The 21500-nt window shown below is 42.7% G+C and overlaps 1 protein-coding gene and 74 non-coding genes across 75 annotated transcripts in view; all 75 read left to right on the top strand.

The window, feature by feature from the left end:
* The window catches only part of LOC133003696 (F-BAR and double SH3 domains protein 2-like), a 115913-nt gene that overhangs the window by 18837 nt on the left and 75576 nt on the right, over positions 1–21500 (top strand). The gene's annotated exons all lie outside the window — the stretch shown is intronic.
* trnat-agu (transfer RNA threonine (anticodon AGU)) lies at positions 45–118 on the top strand. The gene has a single exon. It is a non-coding gene; the product is annotated as a tRNA-Thr (tRNA).
* trnat-ugu (transfer RNA threonine (anticodon UGU)) lies at positions 203–276 on the top strand. The gene has a single exon. It is a non-coding gene; the product is annotated as a tRNA-Thr (tRNA).
* Positions 387–460, top strand: trnat-agu (transfer RNA threonine (anticodon AGU)). The gene has a single exon. It is a non-coding gene; the product is annotated as a tRNA-Thr (tRNA).
* On the top strand, positions 545–618 carry trnat-ugu (transfer RNA threonine (anticodon UGU)). Its single transcript has one exon. It is a non-coding gene; the product is annotated as a tRNA-Thr (tRNA).
* trnat-ugu (transfer RNA threonine (anticodon UGU)) lies at positions 729–802 on the top strand. Its single transcript has one exon. It is a non-coding gene; the product is annotated as a tRNA-Thr (tRNA).
* Positions 913–986, top strand: trnat-agu (transfer RNA threonine (anticodon AGU)). Its single transcript has one exon. It is a non-coding gene; the product is annotated as a tRNA-Thr (tRNA).
* On the top strand, positions 1097–1170 carry trnat-agu (transfer RNA threonine (anticodon AGU)). The gene has a single exon. It is a non-coding gene; the product is annotated as a tRNA-Thr (tRNA).
* On the top strand, positions 1804–1877 carry trnat-ugu (transfer RNA threonine (anticodon UGU)). The gene has a single exon. It is a non-coding gene; the product is annotated as a tRNA-Thr (tRNA).
* trnat-ugu (transfer RNA threonine (anticodon UGU)) lies at positions 1988–2061 on the top strand. Its single transcript has one exon. It is a non-coding gene; the product is annotated as a tRNA-Thr (tRNA).
* trnat-agu (transfer RNA threonine (anticodon AGU)) lies at positions 2355–2428 on the top strand. The gene has a single exon. It is a non-coding gene; the product is annotated as a tRNA-Thr (tRNA).
* trnat-ugu (transfer RNA threonine (anticodon UGU)) lies at positions 2697–2770 on the top strand. The gene has a single exon. It is a non-coding gene; the product is annotated as a tRNA-Thr (tRNA).
* On the top strand, positions 3064–3137 carry trnat-ugu (transfer RNA threonine (anticodon UGU)). The gene has a single exon. It is a non-coding gene; the product is annotated as a tRNA-Thr (tRNA).
* trnat-agu (transfer RNA threonine (anticodon AGU)) lies at positions 7228–7301 on the top strand. The gene has a single exon. It is a non-coding gene; the product is annotated as a tRNA-Thr (tRNA).
* Positions 7567–7640, top strand: trnat-agu (transfer RNA threonine (anticodon AGU)). Its single transcript has one exon. It is a non-coding gene; the product is annotated as a tRNA-Thr (tRNA).
* Positions 7751–7824, top strand: trnat-ugu (transfer RNA threonine (anticodon UGU)). The gene has a single exon. It is a non-coding gene; the product is annotated as a tRNA-Thr (tRNA).
* Positions 7935–8008, top strand: trnat-agu (transfer RNA threonine (anticodon AGU)). The gene has a single exon. It is a non-coding gene; the product is annotated as a tRNA-Thr (tRNA).
* Positions 8487–8560, top strand: trnat-ugu (transfer RNA threonine (anticodon UGU)). The gene has a single exon. It is a non-coding gene; the product is annotated as a tRNA-Thr (tRNA).
* On the top strand, positions 8666–8739 carry trnat-ugu (transfer RNA threonine (anticodon UGU)). The gene has a single exon. It is a non-coding gene; the product is annotated as a tRNA-Thr (tRNA).
* On the top strand, positions 9034–9107 carry trnat-agu (transfer RNA threonine (anticodon AGU)). Its single transcript has one exon. It is a non-coding gene; the product is annotated as a tRNA-Thr (tRNA).
* Positions 9218–9291, top strand: trnat-ugu (transfer RNA threonine (anticodon UGU)). The gene has a single exon. It is a non-coding gene; the product is annotated as a tRNA-Thr (tRNA).
* trnat-agu (transfer RNA threonine (anticodon AGU)) lies at positions 9402–9475 on the top strand. Its single transcript has one exon. It is a non-coding gene; the product is annotated as a tRNA-Thr (tRNA).
* Positions 9560–9633, top strand: trnat-ugu (transfer RNA threonine (anticodon UGU)). Its single transcript has one exon. It is a non-coding gene; the product is annotated as a tRNA-Thr (tRNA).
* On the top strand, positions 9744–9817 carry trnat-agu (transfer RNA threonine (anticodon AGU)). The gene has a single exon. It is a non-coding gene; the product is annotated as a tRNA-Thr (tRNA).
* Positions 10111–10184, top strand: trnat-ugu (transfer RNA threonine (anticodon UGU)). Its single transcript has one exon. It is a non-coding gene; the product is annotated as a tRNA-Thr (tRNA).
* Positions 10295–10368, top strand: trnat-ugu (transfer RNA threonine (anticodon UGU)). Its single transcript has one exon. It is a non-coding gene; the product is annotated as a tRNA-Thr (tRNA).
* Positions 10847–10920, top strand: trnat-agu (transfer RNA threonine (anticodon AGU)). Its single transcript has one exon. It is a non-coding gene; the product is annotated as a tRNA-Thr (tRNA).
* Positions 11031–11104, top strand: trnat-ugu (transfer RNA threonine (anticodon UGU)). Its single transcript has one exon. It is a non-coding gene; the product is annotated as a tRNA-Thr (tRNA).
* trnat-ugu (transfer RNA threonine (anticodon UGU)) lies at positions 11210–11283 on the top strand. Its single transcript has one exon. It is a non-coding gene; the product is annotated as a tRNA-Thr (tRNA).
* Positions 11394–11467, top strand: trnat-agu (transfer RNA threonine (anticodon AGU)). Its single transcript has one exon. It is a non-coding gene; the product is annotated as a tRNA-Thr (tRNA).
* On the top strand, positions 11578–11651 carry trnat-agu (transfer RNA threonine (anticodon AGU)). Its single transcript has one exon. It is a non-coding gene; the product is annotated as a tRNA-Thr (tRNA).
* trnat-ugu (transfer RNA threonine (anticodon UGU)) lies at positions 11762–11835 on the top strand. The gene has a single exon. It is a non-coding gene; the product is annotated as a tRNA-Thr (tRNA).
* trnat-ugu (transfer RNA threonine (anticodon UGU)) lies at positions 11941–12014 on the top strand. Its single transcript has one exon. It is a non-coding gene; the product is annotated as a tRNA-Thr (tRNA).
* trnat-agu (transfer RNA threonine (anticodon AGU)) lies at positions 12125–12198 on the top strand. Its single transcript has one exon. It is a non-coding gene; the product is annotated as a tRNA-Thr (tRNA).
* On the top strand, positions 12309–12382 carry trnat-agu (transfer RNA threonine (anticodon AGU)). Its single transcript has one exon. It is a non-coding gene; the product is annotated as a tRNA-Thr (tRNA).
* Positions 12493–12566, top strand: trnat-agu (transfer RNA threonine (anticodon AGU)). The gene has a single exon. It is a non-coding gene; the product is annotated as a tRNA-Thr (tRNA).
* On the top strand, positions 12822–12895 carry trnat-ugu (transfer RNA threonine (anticodon UGU)). Its single transcript has one exon. It is a non-coding gene; the product is annotated as a tRNA-Thr (tRNA).
* trnat-agu (transfer RNA threonine (anticodon AGU)) lies at positions 13127–13200 on the top strand. The gene has a single exon. It is a non-coding gene; the product is annotated as a tRNA-Thr (tRNA).
* trnat-agu (transfer RNA threonine (anticodon AGU)) lies at positions 13311–13384 on the top strand. The gene has a single exon. It is a non-coding gene; the product is annotated as a tRNA-Thr (tRNA).
* trnat-ugu (transfer RNA threonine (anticodon UGU)) lies at positions 13469–13542 on the top strand. Its single transcript has one exon. It is a non-coding gene; the product is annotated as a tRNA-Thr (tRNA).
* On the top strand, positions 13653–13726 carry trnat-agu (transfer RNA threonine (anticodon AGU)). Its single transcript has one exon. It is a non-coding gene; the product is annotated as a tRNA-Thr (tRNA).
* trnat-ugu (transfer RNA threonine (anticodon UGU)) lies at positions 14020–14093 on the top strand. Its single transcript has one exon. It is a non-coding gene; the product is annotated as a tRNA-Thr (tRNA).
* On the top strand, positions 14204–14277 carry trnat-ugu (transfer RNA threonine (anticodon UGU)). The gene has a single exon. It is a non-coding gene; the product is annotated as a tRNA-Thr (tRNA).
* On the top strand, positions 14388–14461 carry trnat-agu (transfer RNA threonine (anticodon AGU)). Its single transcript has one exon. It is a non-coding gene; the product is annotated as a tRNA-Thr (tRNA).
* On the top strand, positions 14672–14745 carry trnat-ugu (transfer RNA threonine (anticodon UGU)). Its single transcript has one exon. It is a non-coding gene; the product is annotated as a tRNA-Thr (tRNA).
* trnat-ugu (transfer RNA threonine (anticodon UGU)) lies at positions 15005–15078 on the top strand. Its single transcript has one exon. It is a non-coding gene; the product is annotated as a tRNA-Thr (tRNA).
* Positions 15375–15448, top strand: trnat-agu (transfer RNA threonine (anticodon AGU)). Its single transcript has one exon. It is a non-coding gene; the product is annotated as a tRNA-Thr (tRNA).
* Positions 15559–15632, top strand: trnat-agu (transfer RNA threonine (anticodon AGU)). Its single transcript has one exon. It is a non-coding gene; the product is annotated as a tRNA-Thr (tRNA).
* On the top strand, positions 15742–15815 carry trnat-ugu (transfer RNA threonine (anticodon UGU)). Its single transcript has one exon. It is a non-coding gene; the product is annotated as a tRNA-Thr (tRNA).
* trnat-agu (transfer RNA threonine (anticodon AGU)) lies at positions 16110–16183 on the top strand. The gene has a single exon. It is a non-coding gene; the product is annotated as a tRNA-Thr (tRNA).
* On the top strand, positions 16294–16367 carry trnat-ugu (transfer RNA threonine (anticodon UGU)). Its single transcript has one exon. It is a non-coding gene; the product is annotated as a tRNA-Thr (tRNA).
* trnat-ugu (transfer RNA threonine (anticodon UGU)) lies at positions 16473–16546 on the top strand. The gene has a single exon. It is a non-coding gene; the product is annotated as a tRNA-Thr (tRNA).
* Positions 16841–16914, top strand: trnat-agu (transfer RNA threonine (anticodon AGU)). The gene has a single exon. It is a non-coding gene; the product is annotated as a tRNA-Thr (tRNA).
* trnat-ugu (transfer RNA threonine (anticodon UGU)) lies at positions 17025–17098 on the top strand. Its single transcript has one exon. It is a non-coding gene; the product is annotated as a tRNA-Thr (tRNA).
* Positions 17209–17282, top strand: trnat-agu (transfer RNA threonine (anticodon AGU)). The gene has a single exon. It is a non-coding gene; the product is annotated as a tRNA-Thr (tRNA).
* On the top strand, positions 17393–17466 carry trnat-agu (transfer RNA threonine (anticodon AGU)). Its single transcript has one exon. It is a non-coding gene; the product is annotated as a tRNA-Thr (tRNA).
* trnat-agu (transfer RNA threonine (anticodon AGU)) lies at positions 17577–17650 on the top strand. Its single transcript has one exon. It is a non-coding gene; the product is annotated as a tRNA-Thr (tRNA).
* trnat-ugu (transfer RNA threonine (anticodon UGU)) lies at positions 17760–17833 on the top strand. The gene has a single exon. It is a non-coding gene; the product is annotated as a tRNA-Thr (tRNA).
* trnat-agu (transfer RNA threonine (anticodon AGU)) lies at positions 17944–18017 on the top strand. Its single transcript has one exon. It is a non-coding gene; the product is annotated as a tRNA-Thr (tRNA).
* trnat-ugu (transfer RNA threonine (anticodon UGU)) lies at positions 18102–18175 on the top strand. The gene has a single exon. It is a non-coding gene; the product is annotated as a tRNA-Thr (tRNA).
* trnat-agu (transfer RNA threonine (anticodon AGU)) lies at positions 18470–18543 on the top strand. The gene has a single exon. It is a non-coding gene; the product is annotated as a tRNA-Thr (tRNA).
* On the top strand, positions 18654–18727 carry trnat-agu (transfer RNA threonine (anticodon AGU)). Its single transcript has one exon. It is a non-coding gene; the product is annotated as a tRNA-Thr (tRNA).
* trnat-ugu (transfer RNA threonine (anticodon UGU)) lies at positions 18837–18910 on the top strand. Its single transcript has one exon. It is a non-coding gene; the product is annotated as a tRNA-Thr (tRNA).
* Positions 19205–19278, top strand: trnat-agu (transfer RNA threonine (anticodon AGU)). Its single transcript has one exon. It is a non-coding gene; the product is annotated as a tRNA-Thr (tRNA).
* On the top strand, positions 19389–19462 carry trnat-ugu (transfer RNA threonine (anticodon UGU)). The gene has a single exon. It is a non-coding gene; the product is annotated as a tRNA-Thr (tRNA).
* Positions 19568–19641, top strand: trnat-ugu (transfer RNA threonine (anticodon UGU)). The gene has a single exon. It is a non-coding gene; the product is annotated as a tRNA-Thr (tRNA).
* On the top strand, positions 19936–20009 carry trnat-agu (transfer RNA threonine (anticodon AGU)). The gene has a single exon. It is a non-coding gene; the product is annotated as a tRNA-Thr (tRNA).
* trnat-ugu (transfer RNA threonine (anticodon UGU)) lies at positions 20120–20193 on the top strand. The gene has a single exon. It is a non-coding gene; the product is annotated as a tRNA-Thr (tRNA).
* On the top strand, positions 20304–20377 carry trnat-agu (transfer RNA threonine (anticodon AGU)). The gene has a single exon. It is a non-coding gene; the product is annotated as a tRNA-Thr (tRNA).
* trnat-agu (transfer RNA threonine (anticodon AGU)) lies at positions 20488–20561 on the top strand. Its single transcript has one exon. It is a non-coding gene; the product is annotated as a tRNA-Thr (tRNA).
* Positions 20672–20745, top strand: trnat-agu (transfer RNA threonine (anticodon AGU)). Its single transcript has one exon. It is a non-coding gene; the product is annotated as a tRNA-Thr (tRNA).
* On the top strand, positions 20855–20928 carry trnat-ugu (transfer RNA threonine (anticodon UGU)). Its single transcript has one exon. It is a non-coding gene; the product is annotated as a tRNA-Thr (tRNA).
* On the top strand, positions 21039–21112 carry trnat-agu (transfer RNA threonine (anticodon AGU)). The gene has a single exon. It is a non-coding gene; the product is annotated as a tRNA-Thr (tRNA).
* Positions 21197–21270, top strand: trnat-ugu (transfer RNA threonine (anticodon UGU)). Its single transcript has one exon. It is a non-coding gene; the product is annotated as a tRNA-Thr (tRNA).
* trnat-agu (transfer RNA threonine (anticodon AGU)) lies at positions 21381–21454 on the top strand. The gene has a single exon. It is a non-coding gene; the product is annotated as a tRNA-Thr (tRNA).

Genomic DNA, 21500 nt, shown 5'->3' with positions numbered 1-21500 from the left:
TCCTGTCATATAGTGTCTTCACATCAATTTAGCCACATTATAGAGGTGCTGTGGCTTAGTTGGTCAAAGTGCCTGTCTAGTAAACAGGAGATCCTGGGTTCAAATCCCAGCAGTGCCTTTTCTCTTCTGATGTAATTTAGTTAATTTCTGCTAATTGGTCCTGTAAAATACTGTTGTTTCATAAATTTTGCCTCCCAAAACAGGCGCTGTGGCTTAGTTGGTGAAAGTGCCTGTCTTGTAAACAGGAGATCCTGTGTTCAAATCCCAGCAGTGCCTTTTCACCAGTGAAGTGTAGTTTTTCTGTCCATTCCCATCCTGTTCATGTAATTTCTGCAAGTTGGTCCTCTCATATAATGTCTTTACATCAATTTGTGCCACAATAAAGAGGTGCTGTGGCTTAGTTGGTCAAAGTGCCTGTCTAGTAAACAGGAGACCCTGGGTTCAAATCCAAGCAGTGCCTTTTCTCTTCTGATGTAATTTAGTTAATTTCTGCTAATTGGTCCTGTCATATTGTGTTGTTTCATAAATTTTGCCTCCAAAAACAGGCACTGTGGCTTAGTTGGTGAAAGTGCCTGTCTTGTAAACAGGAGATCCTGGGTTCAAATCCCAGCAGTGCCTTTTGACAAGTCAAGCGTAGTTTTTTCTCTCCCTTCTGATGTAATTTATTTAATTTCTGTTAATTGGTCCTGTCAAATATTGTTTTTTCATACATTTTTCCTCCCAAATCAGGCGCTGTGGCTTAGTTGGTGAAAGTGCCTGTCTTGTAAATAGAAGATACTGGGTTCAAATCCCAGCAGTGCCTTTTCACCAGTGAAGTGTAGTTTTTCTGTACCTTCCCATTTTGTTAAAGTTATTTCTGCTAGTTAGTCCCGTCATATAATGTCTTTACATCAATTTTTGCCACAATAAAGAGGTGCTGTGGCTTAGTTGGTCAAAGTGCATGTCTAGTAAACAGGAGATCCTGGGTTCAAATCCCAGCAGTGCCTTTTTTCCAGTCAAGCGTTGGTTTTTCTCTCCCTTCTGATGTAGTTTAGTTAATTTCTGCTAGTTGGTCCTGTCATATAGTGTCTTCACATCAATTTAGCCACATTATAGAGGTGCTGTGGCTTAGTTGGTCAAAGTGCCTGTCTAGTAAACAGGAGATCCTGGGTTCAAATCCCAGCAGTGCCTTTTCACCAGTGAAGCGTAGTTTTTCTGTCCATTCCCATCCTGTTCATGTAATTTCTGCAAGTTGGTCCTCTCATATAATGTCTTTACATCAATTTGTGCCACAATAAAGAGTTGCTGTGGCTTAGTTGGTCAAAGTGCCTGTCTAGTAAACAGGAGATCCTGGATTCAAATCCCAGCAGTGCCTTTTCTTCCCATCTTGTTAGAGTTATTTCTGTTAGTTGGTCCCGTCATGGAGTGTCTTTACATCAATTAAGCCACAGTATAGAGGTGCTGTGGCTTAGTTGGTGAAAGTGCCTGTCTAGTAAACAGGAGATCGTTGGTTCAAATCCCAGCAGTGCCTTTTCACCAGTGAAGTGTAGTTTTTCTGTACCTTTCCATCTTGTTAAAGTTATTTCTGCTAGTTGGTCCTGTCATATAATGTCTTTACATCAATTAAGCCACATTATAGATGTGCTGTGGCTTAGTTGGTGAAAGTGCCTGACTAGTAAACAGGAGATCGTTGGTTCAAATCCCAGCAGTGCCTTTTCTCCAGTCAAGCGTAGTTTTTTCACTCCCTTCTGATGTGGTTTAGTTACTTTCTGCTAATTGGTCCTGTCATATTGTGTTGTTTCATAAATTTTACCTCCAAAAACAGACACTGTGGCTTAGTTGGTGAAAGTGCCTGTCTTGTAAACAGGATATCCTGGGTTCAAATCCCAGCAGTGCCTTTTGACAAGTCAAGCGTAGTTTTTTCTCTCCCTTCTGATGTAATTTAGTTAATTTCTGCTAATTGGTCCTGTAAAATATTGTTGTTTCATACATTTTTCCTCCCAAATCAGGCGCTGTGGCTTAGTTGGTGAAAGTGCCTGTCTTGTAAACAGGAGATCCTGGGTTCATATCCCAGCAGTGCCTTTTCACCAGTGAAGTGTAGTTTTTCTGTACCTTCCCATCTTGTTAGAGTTATTTCTGCTAGTTGGTCCCGTCATGGACTGTCTTTACATCAATTAAGCCACATTATAGAGGTGCTGTGGCTTAGTTGGTCAAAGTGTCTGTCTAGTAATCAGGAGATCGTTGGTTCATATCCCAGCAGTGCCTTTTCTCCAGTCAAGCGTAGTTTTTTCTCTCCCTTCTGATGTAGTTTAGTTAATTTCTGCTAGTTGGTCCTGTCATATAGTGTCTTCAGATCAATTTAGCCACATTATAGAGGTGCTGTGGCTTAGTTGGTCAAAGTGCCTGTCTAGTAAACAGGAGATCCTGGGTTCAAATCCCAGCAGTGCCTTTTCACCAGTGAAGTGTAGTTTTTCTGTCCATTCCCATCCTGTTCATGTAATTTCTGCAAGTTGGTCCTCTCATATAATGTCTTTACATCAATTTGTGCCACAATAAAGAGGTGCTGTGGCTTAGTTGGTCAAAGTGCCTGTCTAGTAAACAGGAGATACTGGCTTCAAATCCCAGCAGTGCCTTTTCTCTTCTGATGTAATTTAGTTAATTTCTGCTAATTGGTCCTGTCAAATACTGTTGTTTCATCAATTTTGCCTCCCAAAACAGGCGCTGTGGCTTAGTTGGTGAAAGTGCCTGTCTTGTAAACAGGAGATCCTGGGTTTAATTCCCAGCAGTGCCTTTTCACCAGTGAATTGTAGTTTTTCTGTACCTTCCCATCTCGTTAAAGTTATTTCTGCTAGTTGGTCCGGTCATATAATGTCTTTACATCAATTAAGCCACATTATAGATGTATTGTGGCTTAGTTGGTGAAAGTGCCTGTCTAGTAAACAGGAGATCGTTGGTTCATATCCCAGCAGTGCCTTTTCTCCAGTCAAGCCTAGTTTTTTCACTCCCTTCTGATGTAGTTTAGTTAATTTCTGCTAACTGGTCCTGTCATATTGTGTTGTTTCATAAATTTTACCTCCAAAAACAGGCACTGTGGCTTAGTTGGTGAAAGTGCCTGTCTTGTAAACAGGAGATCCTGGGTTCAAATCCCAGCAGTGCCTTTTGACAAGTCAAGCGTAGTTTTTTCTCTCCCTTCTGATGTAATTTAGTTAATTTCTGCTAATTGGTCCTGTCAAATATTGTTGTTTCATAAATTTTTCCTCCCAAATCAGGCGCTGTGGCTTAGTTGGTGAAAGTGCCTGTCTTGTAGATAGATAGATAGAGTACTTTATTCATCCCCGAAGGGAAATTAAGTTGTCATAGCAGCCGGTATAATTGAATACAATAAAATACAATACAATACAATAGAATAAAATTAAAAATAAAAGGTAGAAAGAATAAAAAAACAGAAGCACAAGATAAAAATACAATAAAATAGGTAGATAAGGTGCATTGGCAAGATGATGGTAAAAGTACTGATGATATGATGGTAATGGTATTGTTAGACAGTATATAAGAATAGTACAGTATATATAGTATATAATATAACATAATATATATTTATATATGATAGTAATTATACCAATATAAAAGCAGTATATGGTAATAATGGCAGCAACAGTATATATAATAATAACAGTAAGGGTGATATAATAATAGTAATTATAACATGTACACATAAATAAATATGTGTATATAGACTTATGTAAACAAGAATATACAGAGAGTATGATATGATATATAGTAGAAGTATGAATATGAATATAAGTATTTGACTATACAATAGGTAATATAATATACTATGAGTCTAAGAATATGTATACAGAGTGTGCAAAAGACAATATTACTGTATAAAATGATATATAATATCAATATGGTTTATATGCACACATATCACATATGATGTGAAGTAAGTGTATAAGGAGCGGTTGTACAGGTACACAGTGCAAGGAGACAGGTTTAGTGCAGTTCTGTGATGGTGGCTCTGACAGAGGTGGATGAGTTGAACAGTCTTATTGCAGTTGGGAGGAATGATTTCCTGTATCGTTCCTTAGAGCAGCGGGGTTGAATGAGTCTGTGGCTGAAGCTGCTCCTTAGCTTGTCCAGTGTTTTGTGGAGGGGGTGAGAGGGATTGTCCATGATTGCCAGCAGTTTTGCCAGCATCCTGTCCTCCACCACCTCCTCCAGGGTGACCAGCTTAGAGCCAACCACAGACTCTGCTTTCCTGATGAGTTTTTTCAGTCTGTTGGCGTCCTTTGCCTTGATGCCCGCACCCCAGGACACCACAGCAAAGAAGATGGTGCTCGCCACAACAGACTGATAGAACATCTGCAGCATCTTGTTGCAGACGTGGAAGGACCTGAGCCTCCTCAGGAAGTAAAGCCGGCTCAGGCCCTTCTTGTAGACGGCCTGTGTGTTGGTGGACCAGTCCAGTTTATTGTCCAGAGTGACACCCAGGTACTTGTATGCCGACACCACCTCCACATCCGTCCCACCGATGCAGACAGGAGAGGGCAGGGGCTTGTTCCTCCTGAAGTCCACCACCATCTCCCTCGTCTTCGCCACGTTGAGCTGCATGCAGTTCTCCCCACACCACTTCACAAAGCGGTCAACCAGGTCCCTGTACTCAGCCTCCCCCCCGCCCTCAACACACCCCACAATGGCCGTGTCATCAGAGAACTTCTGTAGATGACACGACTCAGTGCAGTGCTGAAAGTCAGCAGTGTATGTGGTGAAGAGGAAGGGGGACAGTACAGTTCCCTGGGGGGCCCCGATGTTACTGATCAGACGACCAGACACACAGTTCTGTAATCTCACAAACTGCGGTCTGCCCGTCAGATAGTCATCGACCCAAGTGATGAGGGGAGCACTCACCTGCGTGCCCTCCAGTTTGGCCTTGAGCAGTCTGGGCTGGATGGTGTTGAAGGCGCTGGAGAAGTCGAAGAACATGATCCGGACTGAGGTGTTGGGTCTGTCCAGGGAGGAATAAGCCTTCTGCAGCAGGTAGATGATTGCATCATCAACCCCAACATGGGGCTGATATGCAAACTGCAGGGGGTCTTGTGATGGGAACACCAGTGGCCTGAGGTGTGCCAGGACCAGTCTCTCCATGACCTTCATGATGTGAGAGGTCAGTGCCACCGGCCTGTAGTCCTCCAGTGCAGCAGGACGTCCTTTTTTGGGCACTGGGACCAGGCAGGATGTTTTCCATAGCACTGGCACTCTCTGAAGTTGTAGGCTCAGGTTGAAGAGGTGCTGGAGAACTCCACAGAGCTGGCTGGAGCATCCCTTCAGCACACGAGGGCTGATGCGGTCAGGTCCTGCAGCTTTCCTCTGTTTGAGCCTCTCCAGCTCTCTCCTCACCTGGCTGGCTGTGAAGTGGAGTCCAGACTCGGGGGTGGGGGGCTGTGGGTGATGTGAGGATGTCCTGGGGGTGGGAGGTGTGGGAAGGTCTGTTGTGAAGGCCAGCGGGGGGATGGGGGGAGGTGGGGGGTTGTTGTTCGGAGAAGCAGAGGAAGCAGTGAAGGGTCCGCTGGGGGTGGGGGGGTTGGAGTTGAACCTGTTGAAGAATGTGTTCAGCTCGTTCGCACGTCCCTCATCCCCCGCTACTCCCCCACCTCTCCTCTGGAAGCCGGTGATCTCCTTCATCCCACTCCAGACGTCCCTGGTGTTATTGTCTTCCAGTTTGTGCTCCAGTTTTCTCCTGAAGTTGTCCTTGCTCTCCCTGATGCTGCGTTTGAGCTCCCTTTGTACTCGCTTGAGCTCTGCACTGTCCCGTGATCTAAAGGCCCTCTTCTTCTGGTTCAGAAGGGCCTTCAGGTCGCTGGTTACCCACGGCTTGTTATTTGGGTAACAGCGAACCTCTTTAGTGGGAATAGTGTTGTCAATGCAGAACCCAATGTACTCAGAGACACAGTCAGTCATGCCATCAATGTCCTCACCATGTGGCTCATACAGAGCAGCCCAGTCTGTGGCCTCCAGGGCTCCACGCAGTGTTTCCATGGCCTCAGGAGACCATTTCCTCACAGTCCTCACTGTGACTGGGTGCTGCTGAACCACAGGCTTGTAAGATGGTGAGAGCAGGACAAGGTTGTGGTCTGACCTGCCCAGTGGTGGCAGGGCAGTGCAGCTGTATGCATCCTTCACATTTGCATACAGCAGGTCCAAAGTCTTATTATCACGTGTGGCACATTTCACAAACTGGAAGAAGGTAGGGAGTGTGGATGAGAGGGAGGCATGATTGAAGTCACCTGTGATGAAGATGAAGGCCCTGGGGTGTTGTGTCTGTAATCCCGCAGTCACAGTGTGGATGACGTCACACGCTGCTTCCGCGTTCCCGGATGGAGGAATGTAAACAGTGATGGCGAAAACACTGGTAAACTCCCTCGGCAGATAATACGGACGAAGTCCGACGGCGACGAGCTCGATGTCCGGGCTGCAGACACGCTGTTTAACCGTGACGTGCCCGGGGTGACACCACCGGTTGTTTACGAGCACGGCGAGGCCCCCTCCTTTCTTCTTGCCGCTCGCGGTGGTGTCTCTGTCAGCTCAGACCGTCTGGAAGCCGGGGATGGTGACGTTGGAGTCCGGTATGTGCTCGTGCAGCCACGTTTCCGTGAGACACACAACACTGGACTCCCTGTACTCCCGCTGCGTCCTGATGAGCGCTTCCAGCTCGTCCACCTTATTCGCCAGGGATCTCACGTTACCAGTGATGACTGCAGGGATGAAGGGCTTAAACTTTCTTTTCTCCATCCTCAGTTTAAGTCCCGCTCTGCAGCCTCGCCATCTCCTCTTTAACTCCTCCGGGATGGTGGGTCTCTCTCCGGCCAAGAGGGCTGTGTGCCTCAGGGCCATCAGCTGGTCGCGGGTGTAAACAAAGCCGGCGTGTGTAGCCGGCATGCTCCCAGTGATCCGAAGAGACCGAAGTGCAGTTAAAAGTTGTAAAAAGTGTAAAAATCAGTAGTAAAAGCACCTCGTCCTTGTGCGGTACGACGATGCTTAGAGCAGTGCAAAAATAAATATAAAAAACAAACAGCAAACCTAATAAAAACACAATAAAAAACAGGAGATCCTCTGTTCAAATACCAGCAGTGCCTTTTCACCAGTGAAGCGTATTTTTTTTCTGTCCATTCCCATCCTGTTCATGTAATTTCTGCAAGTTGGTCCTCTCATATAATGTCTTTACATCAATTTGTGCCACAATAAAGAGGTGCTGTGGCTTAGTTGGTCAAAGTGCCTGTCTAGTAAACAGGAGATCCTGGGTTCAAATCCCAGCAGTCCCTTTTCTTCCCATCTTGTTAGAGTTATTTCTGTTAGTTGGTCCCGTCATGGAGTGTCTTTACATCAATTAAGCCACATTATAGAGGTGCTGTGGCTTAGTTGGTGAAAGTGCCTGTCTAGTAAACAGGAGATCGTTGGTTCAAATCCCAGCAGTGCCTTTTCACCAGTGAAGTGTAGTTTTTCTGTCCATTTCCATCTTGTTCATGTTATGTCTGCAAGTAAGTCCTCTCATATAGTGTATTTGCATCAATTTAGTTACATTATAGAGGTGCTGTGGCTTAGTTGGTCAAAGTGCCTGTCTAGTAAACAGGAGATCCTGGTTTCAAATCCCAGCTGTGCCTTTTGACAAGTCAAGCGTAGTTTTTTCTCTCCCTTCTGATGTAATTTAGGTAATTTCTGCTAGTTGGTCCCGTCATGTACTGTTGTTTCATCAATTTTGCATCCCAAAACAGGTGCTGTAACTTAGTTGGAGAAAGTGCCTGTCTTGTAAACAGGAGATCCTGGGTTCAAATCCCAGCAGTGCCTTTTCACCAGTGATGTGTATTTTTTCTGTACCTTCCCATCTTGTTCATGTAATTCCTGCAAGTTGGTTCTGTCATATAATGTACTTACATCTACTTCTCCCACAACAAAGCGGTGCTGTGGCTTAGTTGGTCAAAGTGCCTGTCTAGTAAACAGGAGATCCTGAGTTCAAATCCCAGCAGTGCCTTTTCTCCAGTCAAGCGTAGTTTTTTGTCTCTGTTCTGATGTAGTTTAGTTAATTTCTGCTAATTGGTACTGTCATATTGTGTTGTTTCATCAATTTTGCCTCCCAAAACAGGCGATGTGGCTTAGTTGGTGAAAGTGCCTGTCTTGTAAACAGGAGATCCTGGCTTCAAAGCCCAGCAGTGCCTTTTCACCAGTGAAGCATAGTTTTTCTGTCCCTTCCCATCCTGTTCATGTAATTTCTGCAAGTTGGTCCTATCATATAATGTCTTTATATCAATTTGTGCAAAAATAAAGAGGTGCTGTGGCTTAGTTGGTCAAAGTGCCTGTCTAGTAAACAGGAGATCCCGTGTTCAAATCCCAGCAGTGCCTTTTCTCCAGTCAAGCGTAGTTTTTTCTCTCCCTTCTGATGTAGTTTAGTTAATTTCTGCTAGTTGGTCCTGTCATATTGTGTTGTTTCATCAATTTTGACTCCAAAAACAGGCACTGTGGCTTAGTTGCTCAAAGTGCCTGTCTTGTAAACAGGAGATCCTGGGTTCAAATCCCAGCAGTGCATTTTGTCAAGCGTAGTTTTTTGTCTTCCTTCTGATGTAGTTTAGTTAATTTCTGCATGTTGGTCCTGTCATATTGTGTTGTTTCATCAATTTTGCCTCCAAAAACAGGCACTGTGGCTTAGTTGGTGAAAGTGCCTGTCTTGTAAACAGGAGATCCTGGCTTCAAATCCCAGCAGTGCCTTTTCACCAGTGAAGTGTAGTTTTTCTGTCCATTCCCATTTTGTTAAAGTTATTTCTGCAAGTTGGTCCCGTTATATAATGTCTTTACATCAATTTTTGCCACAATAAAGAGGTGCTGTGGCTTAGTTGGTCAAAGTGCATGTCTAGTAAACAGGAGATCCTGGGTTGAAATCCCAGCAGTGCCTTTTCTCCAGTCAAGCGTTGTTTTTTCTCTCCCTTCTGATGTAGTTTAGTTAATTTCTGCTAGTTGGTCCTGTCATATAGTGTCTTCACATCAATTTAGCCACATTATAGAGGTGCTGTGGCTTAGTTGGTCAAAGTGCCTGTCTAGTAAACAGGAGATCCTGGGTTCAAATCCCAGCAGTGCCTTTTCACCAGTGAAGCGTAATTTTTCTGTCCATTCCCATCCTGTTCATGTAATTTCTGCAAGTTGGTCCTCTCATATAATGTCTTTACATCAATTTGTGCCACAATAAAGAGGTGCTGTGGCTTAGTTGGTCAAAGTGCCTGTCTTGTAAACAGGAGATCCTGTGTTCAAATCCCAGCAGTGCCTTTTCACCAGTGAAGTGTATTTTTTCTGTCCATTCCCATCCTGTTCATGTAATTTCTGCAAGTTGGTCCTCTCATATAATGTCTTTACATCATTTTGTGCCACAATAAAGAGGTGCTGTGGCTTAGTTGGTCAAAGTGCCTGTCTAGTAAACAGGAGATTCTGGGTTCAAATCCCAGCAGTGCCTTTTCTCTTCTGATGTAATTTAGTTAATTTCTGCTAATTGGTCCTGTAAAATACCGTTGTTTCATCAATTTTGCCTCCCAAAACAGGCGCTGTGGCTTAGTTGGTGAAAGTGCCTGTCTTGTAAACAGGAGATCCTGTGTTCAAATCCCAGCAGTGCCTTTTCACCAGTGAAGTGTAGTTTTTCTGTCCATTCCCATCCTGTTCATGTAATTTCTGCAAGTTGGTCCTCTCATATAATGTCTTTACATCAATTTGTGCCACAATAAAGAGGTGCTGTGGCTTAGTTGGTCAAAGTGCCTGTCTAGTAAACAGGAGACCCTGGGTTCAAATCCAAGCAGTGCCTTTTCACCAGTGAATTGTAGTTTTTCTCTACCTTCCCATCTTGTTAAAGTTATTTCTGCTAGTTGTTCCCGTCATATAATGTCTTTACATCAATTAAGCCACATTATAGATGTACTGTGGCTTAGTTGGTGAAAGTGCCTGTCTAGTAAACAGGAGATCGTTGGTTCATATCCCAGCCGTGCCTTTTCTCCAGACAAGCGTAGTTTTTTCACTCCCTTCTGATGTAGTTTAGTTAATTTCTGCTAATTGGTCCTGTCATATTGTGTTGTTTCATAAATTTTGCCTCCAAAAACAGGCACTGTGGCTTAGTTGGTGAAAGTGCCTGTCTTGTAAACAGGAGATCCTGGGTTCAAATCCCAGCAGTGCTTTTTGACAAGTCAAGCGTAGTTTTTTCTCTCCCTTCTGATGTAATTTAGTTAATTTCTGCTAATTGGTCCTGTCAAATATTGTTTTTTCATACATTTTTCCTCCCAAATCAGGCGCTGTGGCTTAGTTGGTGAAAGTGCCTGTCTTGTAAACAGGAGATCCTGGGTTCATATCCCAGCAGTGCCTTTTCTCCAGTCAAGCGTAGTTTTTTCACTCCCTTCTGATGTAGTTTAGTTAATTTCTGCTAATTGGTACTGTCATATTGTGTTGTTTCATCAATTTTGCCTCCCAAAACAGGCGATGTGGCTTAGTTGGTGAAAGTGCCTGTCTTGTAAACAGGAGATCCTGGCTTCAAAGCCCAGCAGTGCCTTTTCACCAGTGAAGCATAGTTTTTCTGTCCCTTCCCATCCTGTTCATGTAATTTCTGCAAGTTGGTCCTATCATATAATGTCTTTATATCAATTTGTGCAAAAATAAAGAGGTGCTGTGGCTTAGTTGGTCAAAGTGCCTGTCTAGTAAACAGGAGATCCCGTGTTCAAATCCCAGCAGTGCCTTTTCTCCAGTCAAGCGTAGTTTTTTCTCTCCCTTCTGATGTAGTTTAGTTAATTTCTGCTAGTTGGTCCTGTCATATAGTCTCTTCACATCAATTTAGCCACATTATAGAGGTGCTGTGGCTTAGTTGGTCAAAGTGCCTGTCTAGTAAACAGGAGATCCTGGGTTCAAATCCCAGCAGTGCCTTTTCACCAGTGAAGCGTAGTTTTTTGTCTTCCTTCTGATGTAGTTTAGTTAATTTCTGCCAGTTGGTCCTGTCATATTGTGTTGTTTCATCAATTTTGACTCCAAAAACAGGCACTGTGGCTTAGTTGGTCAAAGTGCCTGTCTTGTAAACAGGAGATCCTGGGTTCAAATCCCAGCAGTGCATTTTGTCAAGCGTAGTTTTTTGTCTTCCTTCTGATGTAGTTTAGTTAATTTCTGCATGTTGGTCCTGTCATATTGTGTTGTTTCATCAATTTTGCCTCCAAAAACAGGCACTGTGGCTTAGTTGGTGAAAGTGCCTGTCTTGTAAACAGGAGATCCTGGCTTCAAATCCCAGCAGTGCCTTTTCACCAGTGAAGTGTAGTTTTTCTGTCCATTCCCATTTTGTTAAAGTTATTTCTGCAAGTTGGTCCCGTTATATAATGTCTTTACATCAATTTTTGCCACAATAAAGAGGTGCTGTGGCTTAGTTGGTCAAAGTGCATGTCTAGTAAACAGGAGATCCTGGGTTCAAATCCCAGCAGTGCCTTTTCTCCAGTCAAGCGTTGTTTTTTCTCTCCCTTCTGATGTAGTTTAGTTAATTTCTGCTAGTTGGTCCTGTCATATAGTCTCTTCACATCAATTTAGCCACATTATAGAGGTGCTGTGGCTTAGTTGGTCAAAGTGCCTGTCTAGTAAACAGGAGATCCTGGGTTCAAATCCCAGCAGTGCCTTTTCACCAGTGAAGCGTAGTTTTTTGTCTTCCTTCTGATGTAGTTTAGTTAATTTCTGCCAGTTGGTCCTGTCATATTGTGTTGTTTCATCAATTTTGACTCCAAAAACAGGCACTGTGGCTTAGTTGGTCAAAGTGCCTGTCTTGTAAACAGGAGATCCTGGGTTCAAATCCCAGCAGTGCATTTTGTCAAGCGTAGTTTTTTGTCTTCCTTCTGATGTAGTTTAGTTAATTTCTGCATGTTGGTCCTGTCATATTGTGTTGTTTCATCAATTTTGCCTCCAAAAACAGGCACTGTGGCTTAGTTGGTGAAAGTGCCTGTCTTGTAAACAGGAGATCCTGGCTTCAAATCCCAGCAGTGCCTTTTCACCAGTGAAGTGTAGTTTTTCTGTCCATTCCCATTTTGTTAAAGTTATTTCTGCAAGTTGGTCCCGTTATATAATGTCTTTACATCAATTTTTGCCACAATAAAGAGGTGCTGTGGCTTAGTTGGTCAAAGTGCATGTCTAGTAAACAGGAGATCCTGGGTTCAAATCCCAGCAGTGCCTTTTCTCCAGTCAAGCGTTGTTTTTTCTCTCCCTTCTGATGTAGTTTAGTTAATTTCTGCTAGTTGGTCCTGTCATATAGTGTCTTCACATCAATTTAGCCACATTATAGAGGTGCTGTGGCTTAGTTGGTCAAAGTGCCTGTCTAGTAAACAGGAGATCCTGGGTTCAAATCCCAGCAGTGCCTTTTCACCAGTGAAGCGTAATTTTTCTGTCCATTCCCATCCTGTTCATGTAATTTCTGCAAGTTGGTCCTCTCATATAATGTCTTTACATCAATTTGTGCCACAATAAAGAGGTGCTGTGGCTTAGTTGGTCAAAGTGCCTGTCTAGTAAACAGGAGATCCTGTGTTCAAATCCCAGCAGTGCCTTTTCACCAGTGAAGTGTATTTTTTCTGTCCATTCCCATCCTGTTCATGTAATTTCTGCAAGTTGGTCCTCTCATATAATGTCTTTACATCATTTTGTGCCACAATAAAGAGGTGCTGTGGCTTAGTTGGTCAAAGTGCCTGTCTAGTAAACAGGAGATTCAATTCAAATTACAACCCTTCTGATGTAATTTAGTTAATTTCTGCTAATTGGTCCTGTCAAATATTGTTTTTTCATACATTTTTCCTCCCAAATCAGGCGCTGTGGCTTAGTTGGTGAAAGTGCCTGTCTTGTAAACAGGAGATCCTGGGTTCATATCCCAGCAGTGCCTTTTCTCCAGTCAAGCGTAGTTTTTTCACTCCCTTCTGATGTAGTTTAGTTAATTTCTGCTAATTGGTACTGTCATATTGTGTTGTTTCATCAATTTTGCCTCCCAAAACAGGCGATGTGGCTTAGTTGGTGAAAGTGCCTGTCTTGTAAACATTCCCATCCTGTTCATGTAATTTCTGCAAGTTGGTCCTCTCATATAATGTCTTTACATCAATTTGTGCCACAATAAAGAGGTGCTGTGGCTTAGTTGGTCAAAGTGCCTGTCTAGTAAACAGGAGATCCTGTGTTCAAATCCCAGCAGTGCCTTTTCACCAGTGAAGTGTATTTTTTCTGTCCATTCCCATCCTGTTCATGTAATTTCTGCAAGTTGGTCCTCTCATATAATGTCTTTACATCATTTTGTGCCACAATAAAGAGGTGCTGTGGCTTAGTTGGTCAAAGTGCCTGTCTAGTAAACAGGAGATTCTGGGTTCAAATCCCAGCAGTGCCTTTTCTCTTCTGATGTAATTTAGTTAATTTCTGCTAATTGGTCCTGTAAAATACCGTTGTTTCATCAATTTTGCCTCCCAAAACAGGCGCTGTGGCTTAGTTGGTGAAAGTGCCTGTCTTGTAAACAGGAGATCCTGTGTTCAAATCCCAGCAGTGCCTTTTCACCAGTGAAGTGTAGTTTTTCTGTCCATTCCCATCCTGTTCATGTAATTTCTGCAAGTTGGTCCTCTCATATAATGTCTTTACATCAATTTGTGCCACAATAAAGAGGTGCTGTGGCTTAGTTGGTCAAAGTGCCTGTCTAGTAAACAGGAGACCCTGGGTTCAAATCCAAGCAGTGCCTTTTCACCAGTGAATTGTAGTTTTTCTCTACCTTCCCATCTTGTTAAAGTTATTTCTGCTAGTTGTTCCCGTCATATAATGTCTTTACATCAATTAAGCCACATTATAGATGTACTGTGGCTTAGTTGGTGAAAGTGCCTGTCTAGTAAACAGGAGATCGTTGGTTCATATCCCAGCCGTGCCTTTTCTCCAGACAAGCGTAGTTTTTTCACTCCCTTCTGATGTAGTTTAGTTAATTTCTGCTAATTGGTCCTGTCATATTGTGTTGTTTCATAAATTTTACCTCCAAAAACAGGCACTGTGGCTTAGTTGGTGAAAGTGCCTGTCTTGTAAACAGGAGATCCTGGGTTCAAATCCCAGCAGTGCCTTTTGACAAGTCAAGCGTAGTTTTTTCTCTCCCTTCTGATGTACTTTAGGTAATTTCTGCTAATTGGTCCTGTCAAATATTGTTGTTTCATAAATTTTTCTTCCCAAATCAGGCGCTGTGGCTTAGTTGGTGAAAGTGCCTGTCTTGTAAAGAGGAGATCCTGGGTTCAAATCCCAGCAGTGCCTTTTCACCAGTGAAGTGTAGTTTTTCTGTACCTTCCCATTTTGTTAAAGTTATTTCTGCTAGTTGGTCCCGTCATATAATGTCTTTATATCAATTTTTGCCACAATAATAAGGTGCTGTGGCTTAGTTGATCAAAGTGCCTGTCTAGTAAACAGGAGATCCTGGGTTCAAATCCCAGCAGTGCCTTTTCTCCAGTCAAGCATAGTTTTTTCTCTCCCTTCTGATGTAATTTAGTTAATTTCTGTCTAGTAAACAGGAGATAGTTGGTTCAAATCCCAGCAGTGCCTTTTCACCAGTGAAGTGTAGTTTTTCTGTACCTTCCCATCTTGTTAAAGTTATTTCTGCTAGTTGGTCCCGTCATATAATGTCTTTACATCAATTAAGCCACATTATAGAGGTGCTGTGGCTTAGTTGGTCAAAGTGCCTGTCTTGTAAACAGGAGATCCTGGGTTCAAATCCCAGCAGTGCCTTTTCACCAGTGAAGCGTAGTTTTTCAGTCTATTCCCATCCTGTTCGTGTAATTTCTGCAAGTTGGTCCTCTCATATAATGTCTTTACATCAATTTGTGCCACAATAAAGAGGTGCTGTGGCTTAGTTGGTTCAAATCCCAGCAGTGCCTTTTCTCCAGTCAAGCGTAGTTTTATCTCTCCCTTCTGATGTAATTTAGTTAATTTCTGCTAATTGGTCCTGTCAAATATTGTTGTTTCATAAATTTTTCCTCCCAAATCAGGCGCTGTGGCTTAGTTGGTGAAAGTGCCTGTCTTGTAAACAGGAGATCCTCTGTTCAAATCCCAGCAGTGCCTTTTCACCAGTGAAGCGTATGTTTTTTCTGTCCATTCCCATCCTGTTCATGTAATTTCTGCAAGTTGGTCCTCTCATATAATGTCTTTACATCAATTTGTGCCACCATAAAGAGGTGCTGTGGCTTAGTTGGTCAAAGTGCCTGTCTAGTAAACAGGAGATCCTGGCTTCAAAGCCCAGCAGTGCCTTTTCACCAGTGAAGCATAGTTTTTCTGTCCCTTCCCATCCTGTTCATGTAATTTCTGCAAGTTGGTCCTATCATATAATGTCTTTATATCAATTTGTGCAAAAATAAAGAGGTGCTGTGGCTTAGTTGGTCAAAGTGCCTGTCTAGTAAACAGGAGATCCTGGGTTCAAATCCCAGCAGTGCCTTTTCACCAGTGATGTGTATTTTTTCTGTACCTTCCCATCTTGTTCATGTAATTCCTGCAAGTTGGTTCTGTCATATAATGTACTTACATCTACTTCTCCCACAACGAAGCGGTGCTGTGGCTTAGTTGGTCAAAGTGCCTGTCTAGTAAACAGGAGATCCTGAGTTCAAATCCCAGCAGTGCCTTTTCTCCAGTCAAGCGTAGTTTTTGTCTCTGTTCTGATGTAGTTTAGTTAATTTCTGCTAATTGGTCCTGTCATATTGTGTTGTTTCATCAATTTTGCCTCCCAAAACAGGCGCTGTGGCTTAGTTGGTGAAAGTGCCTGTCTTGTAAACAGGAGATCCTGGCTTCAAAGCCCAGCAGTGCCTTTTCACCAGTGAAGCATAGTTTTTCTGTCCCTTCCCATCCTGTTCATGTAATTTCTGCAAGTTGGTCCTATCATATAATGTCTTTATATCAATTTGTGCAAAAATAAAGAGGTGCTGTGGCTTAGTTGGTCAAAGTGCCTGTCTAGTAAACAGGAGATCCCGTGTTCAAATCCCAGCAGTGCCTTTTCTCCAGTCAAGCGTAGTTTTTTCTCTCCCTTCTGATGTAGTTTAGTTAATTTCTGCTAGTTGGTCCTGTCATATAGTCTCTTCACATCAATTTAGCCACATTATAGAGGTGCTGTGGCTTAGTTGGTCAAAGTGCCTGTCTAGTAAACAGGAGATCCTGGGTTCAAATCCCAGCAGTGCCTTTTCACCAGTGAAGCGTAGTTTTTTGTCTTCCTTCTGATGTAGTTTAGTTAATTTCTGCCAGTTGGTCCTGTCATATTGTGTTGTTTCATCAATTTTGCCTCCAAAAACAGGCACTGTGGCTTAGTTGGTCAAAGTGCCTGTCTTGTAAACAGGAGATCCTGGGTTCAAATCCCAGCAGTGCATTTTGTCAAGCGTAGTTTTTTGTCTTCCTTCTGATGTAGTTTAGTTAATTTCTGCATGTTGGTCCTGTCATATTCTATTGTTTCATCAATTTTGCCTCCAAAAACCGGCACTGTGGCTTAGTTGGTGAAAGTGCCTGTCTTGTAAACAGGAGATCCTGGGTTCAAATCCCAGCAGTGCCTTTTCACCAGTGAAGTGTAGTTTTTCTGTACCTTCCCATTTTGTTAAAGTTATTTCTGCAAGTTGGTCCCGTTATATAATGTCTTTACATCAATTTTTGCCACAATAAAGAGTTGCTGTGGCTTAGTTGGTCAAAGTGCATGTCTAGTAAACAGGAGATCCTGGGTTCAAATCCCAGCAGTGCCTTTTCTCCAGTCAAGCGTTGTTTTTTCTCTCCCTTCTGATGTAGTTTAGTTAATTTCTGCTAGTTGGTCCTGTCATATAGTGTCTTCACATCAATTTAGACACATTATAGAGGTGCTGTGGCTAAGTTGGTCAAAGTGCCTGTCTAGTAAACAGGAGATCCTGGGTTCAAATCCCAGCAGTGCCTTTTCACCAGTGAAGCGTAATTTTTCTGTCCATTCCCATCCTGTTCATGTAATTTCTGCAAGTTGGTCCTCTCATATAATGTCTTTACATCAATTTTTGCCACAATAAAGAGGTGCTGTGGCTTAGTTGGTGAAAGTGCCTGTCTTGTAAACAGGAGATCCTGGGTTCAAATCCCAGCAGTGCCTTTTCACCAGTGAAGTGTAGTTTTTCTGTACCTTCCCATTTTGTTAAAGTTATTTCTGCAAGTTGGTCCCGTTATATAATGTCTTTACATCAATTTTTGCCACAATAAAGAGGTGCTGTGGCTTAGTTGGTCAAAGTGCATGTCTAGTAAACAGGAGATCCTGGGTTCAAATCCCAGCAGTGCCTTTTCTCCAGTCAAGTGTTGTTTTTTCTCTCCCTTCTGATGTAGTTTAGTTAATTTCTGCTAGTTGGTCCTGTCATATAGTGTCTTCACATCAATTTAGCCACATTATAGAGGTGCTGTGGCTTAGTTGGTCAAAGTGCCTGTCTAGTAAACAGGAGATCCTGGGTTCAAATCCCAGCAGTGCCTTTTCACCAGTGAAGCGTAATTTTTCTGTCCATTCCCATCCTGTTCATGTAATTTCTGCAAGTTGGTCCTCTCATATAATGTCTTTACATCAATTTGTGCCACAATAAAGAGGTGCTGTGGCTTAGTTGGTCAAAGTGCCTGTCTAGTAAACAGGAGACCCTGGGTTCAAATCCAAGCAGTGCCTTTTCACCAGTGAATTGTAGTTTTTCTCTACCTTCCCATCTTGTTAAAGTTATTTCTGCTAGTTGGTCCCGTCATATAATGTCTTTACATCAATTAAGCCACATTAAAGATGTACTGTGGCTTAGTTGGTGAAAGTGCCTGTCTTGTAAACAGGAGATCCTGTGTTCAAATCCCAGCAGTGCCTTTTCACCAGTGAAGTGTAGTTTTTCTGTCCATTCCCATCCTGTTCATGTAATTTCTGCAAGTTGGTCCTCTCATATAATGTCTTTACATCATTTTGTGCCACAATAAAGAGGTGCTGTGGCTTAGTTGGTCAAAGTGCCTGTCTAGTAAACAGGAGATTCTGGGTTCAAATCCCAGCAGTGCCTTTTCTCTTCTGATGTAATTTAGTTAATTTCTGCTAATTGGTCCTGTGAAATACTGTTGTTTCATCAATTTTGCCTCCCAAAACAGGCGCTGTGGCTTAGTTGGTGAAAGTGCCTGTCTTGTAAACAGGAGATCCTGTGTTCAAATCCCAGCAGTGCCTTTTCACCAGTGAAGTGTAGTTTTTCTGTCCATTCCCATCCTGTTCATGTAATTTCTGCAAGTTGGTCCTCTCATATAATGTCTTTACATCAATTTGTGCCACCATAAAGAGGTGCTGTGGCTTAGTTGGTCAAAGTGCCTGTCTAGTAAACAGGAGATCCTGGCTTCAAAGCCCAGCAGTGCCTTTTCACCAGTGAAGCATAGTTTTTCTGTCCCTTCCCATCCTGTTCATGTAATTTCTGCAAGTTGGTCCTATCATATAATGTCTTTATATCAATTTGTGCAAAAATAAAGAGGTGCTGTGGCTTAGTTGGTCAAAGTGCCTGTCTAGTAAACAGGAGATCCTGGGTTCAAATCCCAGCAGTGCCTTTTCACCAGTGATGTGTATTTTTTCTGTACCTTCCCATCTTGTTCATGTAATTCCTGCAAGTTGGTTCTGTCATATAATGTACTTACATCTACTTCTCCCACAACGAAGCGGTGCTGTGGCTTAGTTGGTCAAAGTGCCTGTCTAGTAAACAGGAGATCCTGAGTTCAAATCCCAGCAGTGCCTTTTCTCCAGTCAAGCGTAGTTTTTGTCTCTGTTCTGATGTAGTTTAGTTAATTTCTGCTAATTGGTCCTGTCATATTGTGTTGTTTCATCAATTTTGCCTCCCAAAACAGGCGCTGTGGCTTAGTTGGTGAAAGTGCCTGTCTTGTAAACAGGAGATCCTGGCTTCAAAGCCCAGCAGTGCCTTTTCACCAGTGAAGCATAGTTTTTCTGTCCCTTCCCATCCTGTTCATGTAATTTCTGCAAGTTGGTCCTATCATATAATGTCTTTATATCAATTTGTGCAAAAATAAAGAGGTGCTGTGGCTTAGTTGGTCAAAGTGCCTGTCTAGTAAACAGGAGATCCCGTGTTCAAATCCCAGCAGTGCCTTTTCTCCAGTCAAGCGTAGTTTTTTCTCTCCCTTCTGATGTAGTTTAGTTAATTTCTGCTAGTTGGTCCTGTCATATAGTCTCTTCACATCAATTTAGCCACATTATAGAGGTGCTGTGGCTTAGTTGGTCAAAGTGCCTGTCTAGTAAACAGGAGATCCTGGGTTCAAATCCCAGCAGTGCCTTTTCACCAGTGAAGCGTAGTTTTTTGTCTTCCTTCTGATGTAGTTTAGTTAATTTCTGCCAGTTGGTCCTGTCATATTGTGTTGTTTCATCAATTTTGCCTCCAAAAACAGGCACTGTGGCTTAGTTGGTCAAAGTGCCTGTCTTGTAAACAGGAGATCCTGGGTTCAAATCCCAGCAGTGCATTTTGTCAAGCGTAGTTTTTTGTCTTCCTTCTGATGTAGTTTAGTTAATTTCTGCATGTTGGTCCTGTCATATTCTATTGTTTCATCAATTTTGCCTCCAAAAACAGGCACTGTGGCTTAGTTGGTGAAAGTGCCTGTCTTGTAAACAGGAGATCCTGGGTTCAAATCCCAGCAGTGCCTTTTCACCAGTGAAGTGTAGTTTTTCTGTACCTTCCCATTTTGTTAAAGTTATTTCTGCAAGTTGGTCCCGTTATATAATGTCTTTACATCAATTTTTGCCACAATAAAGAGTTGCTGTGGCTTAGTTGGTCAAAGTGCATGTCTAGTAAACAGGAGATCCTGGGTTCAAATCCCAGCAGTGCCTTTTCTCCAGTCAAGCGTTGTTTTTTCTCTCCCTTCTGATGTAGTTTAGTTAATTTCTGCTAGTTGGTCCTGTCATATAGTGTCTTCACATCAATTTAGACACATTATAGAGGTGCTGTGGCTAAGTTGGTCAAAGTGCCTGTCTAGTAAACAGGAGATCCTGGGTTCAAATCCCAGCAGTGCCTTTTCACCAGTGAAGCGTAATTTTTCTGTCCATTCCCATCCTGTTCATGTAATTTCTGCAAGTTGGTCCTCTCATATAATGTCTTTACATCAATTTTTGCCACAATAAAGAGGTGCTGTGGCTTAGTTGGTGAAAGTGCCTGTCTTGTAAACAGGAGATCCTGGGTTCAAATCCCAGCAGTGCCTTTTCACCAGTGAAGTGTAGTTTTTCTGTACCTTCCCATTTTGTTAAAGTTATTTCTGCAAGTTGGTCCCGTTATATAATGTCTTTACATCAATTTTTGCCACAATAAAGAGGTGCTGTGGCTTAGTTGGTCAAAGTGCATGTCTAGTAAACAGGAGATCCTGGGTTCAAATCCCAGCAGTGCCTTTTCTCCAGTCAAGTGTTGTTTTTTCTCTCCCTTCTGATGTAGTTTAGTTAATTTCTGCTAGTTGGTCCTGTCATATAGTGTCTTCACATCAATTTAGCCACATTATAGAGGTGCTGTGGCTTAGTTGGTCAAAGTGCCTGTCTAGTAAACAGGAGATCCTGGGTTCAAATCCCAGCAGTGCCTTTTCACCAGTGAAGCGTAATTTTTCTGTCCATTCCCATCCTGTTCATGTAATTTCTGCAAGTTGGTCCTCTCATATAATGTCTTTACATCAATTTGTGCCACAATAAAGAGGTGCTGTGGCTTAGTTGGTCAAAGTGCCTGTCTAGTAAACAGGAGACCCTGGGTTCAAATCCAAGCAGTGCCTTTTCACCAGTGAATTGTAGTTTTTCTCTACCTTCCCATCTTGTTAAAGTTATTTCTGCTAGTTGGTCCCGTCATATAATGTCTTTACATCAATTAAGCCACATTAAAGATGTACTGTGGCTTAGTTGGTGAAAGTGCCTGTCTTGTAAACAGGAGATCCTGTGTTCAAATCCCAGCAGTGCCTTTTCACCAGTGAAGTGTAGTTTTTCTGTCCATTCCCATCCTGTTCATGTAATTTCTGCAAGTTGGTCCTCTCATATAATGTCTTTACATCATTTTGTGCCACAATAAAGAGGTGCTGTGGCTTAGTTGGTCAAAGTGCCTGTCTAGTAAACAGGAGATTCTGGGTTCAAATCCCAGCAGTGCCTTTTCTCTTCTGATGTAATTTAGTTAATTTCTGCTAATTGGTCCTGTGAAATACTGTTGTTTCATCAATTTTGCCTCCCAAAACAGGCGCTGTGGCTTAGTTGGTGAAAGTGCCTGTCTTGTAAACAGGAGATCCTGTGTTCAAATCCCAGCAGTGCCTTTTCACCAGTGAAGTGTAGTTTTTCTGTCCATTCCCATCCTGTTCATGTAATTTCTGCAAGTTGGTCCTCTCATATAATGTCTTTACATCAATTTGTGCCACAATAAAGAGGTGCTGTGGCTTAGTTGGTCAAAGTGCCTGTCTAGTAAACAGGAGACCCTGGGTTCAAATCCAAGCAGTGCCTTTTCACCAGTGAATTGTAGTTTTTCTCTACCTTCCCATCTTGTTAA

The sequence above is a fragment of the Limanda limanda genome, chromosome 6 (genome assembly GCF_963576545.1).
Source record: "Limanda limanda chromosome 6, fLimLim1.1, whole genome shotgun sequence".
In the NCBI taxonomy this organism is placed as follows: Eukaryota; Metazoa; Chordata; class Actinopteri; order Pleuronectiformes; family Pleuronectidae; genus Limanda; species Limanda limanda.
Note: the sequence above shows the minus strand (reverse complement) of the source record. Positions and strands in the feature narration are given on the sequence as shown.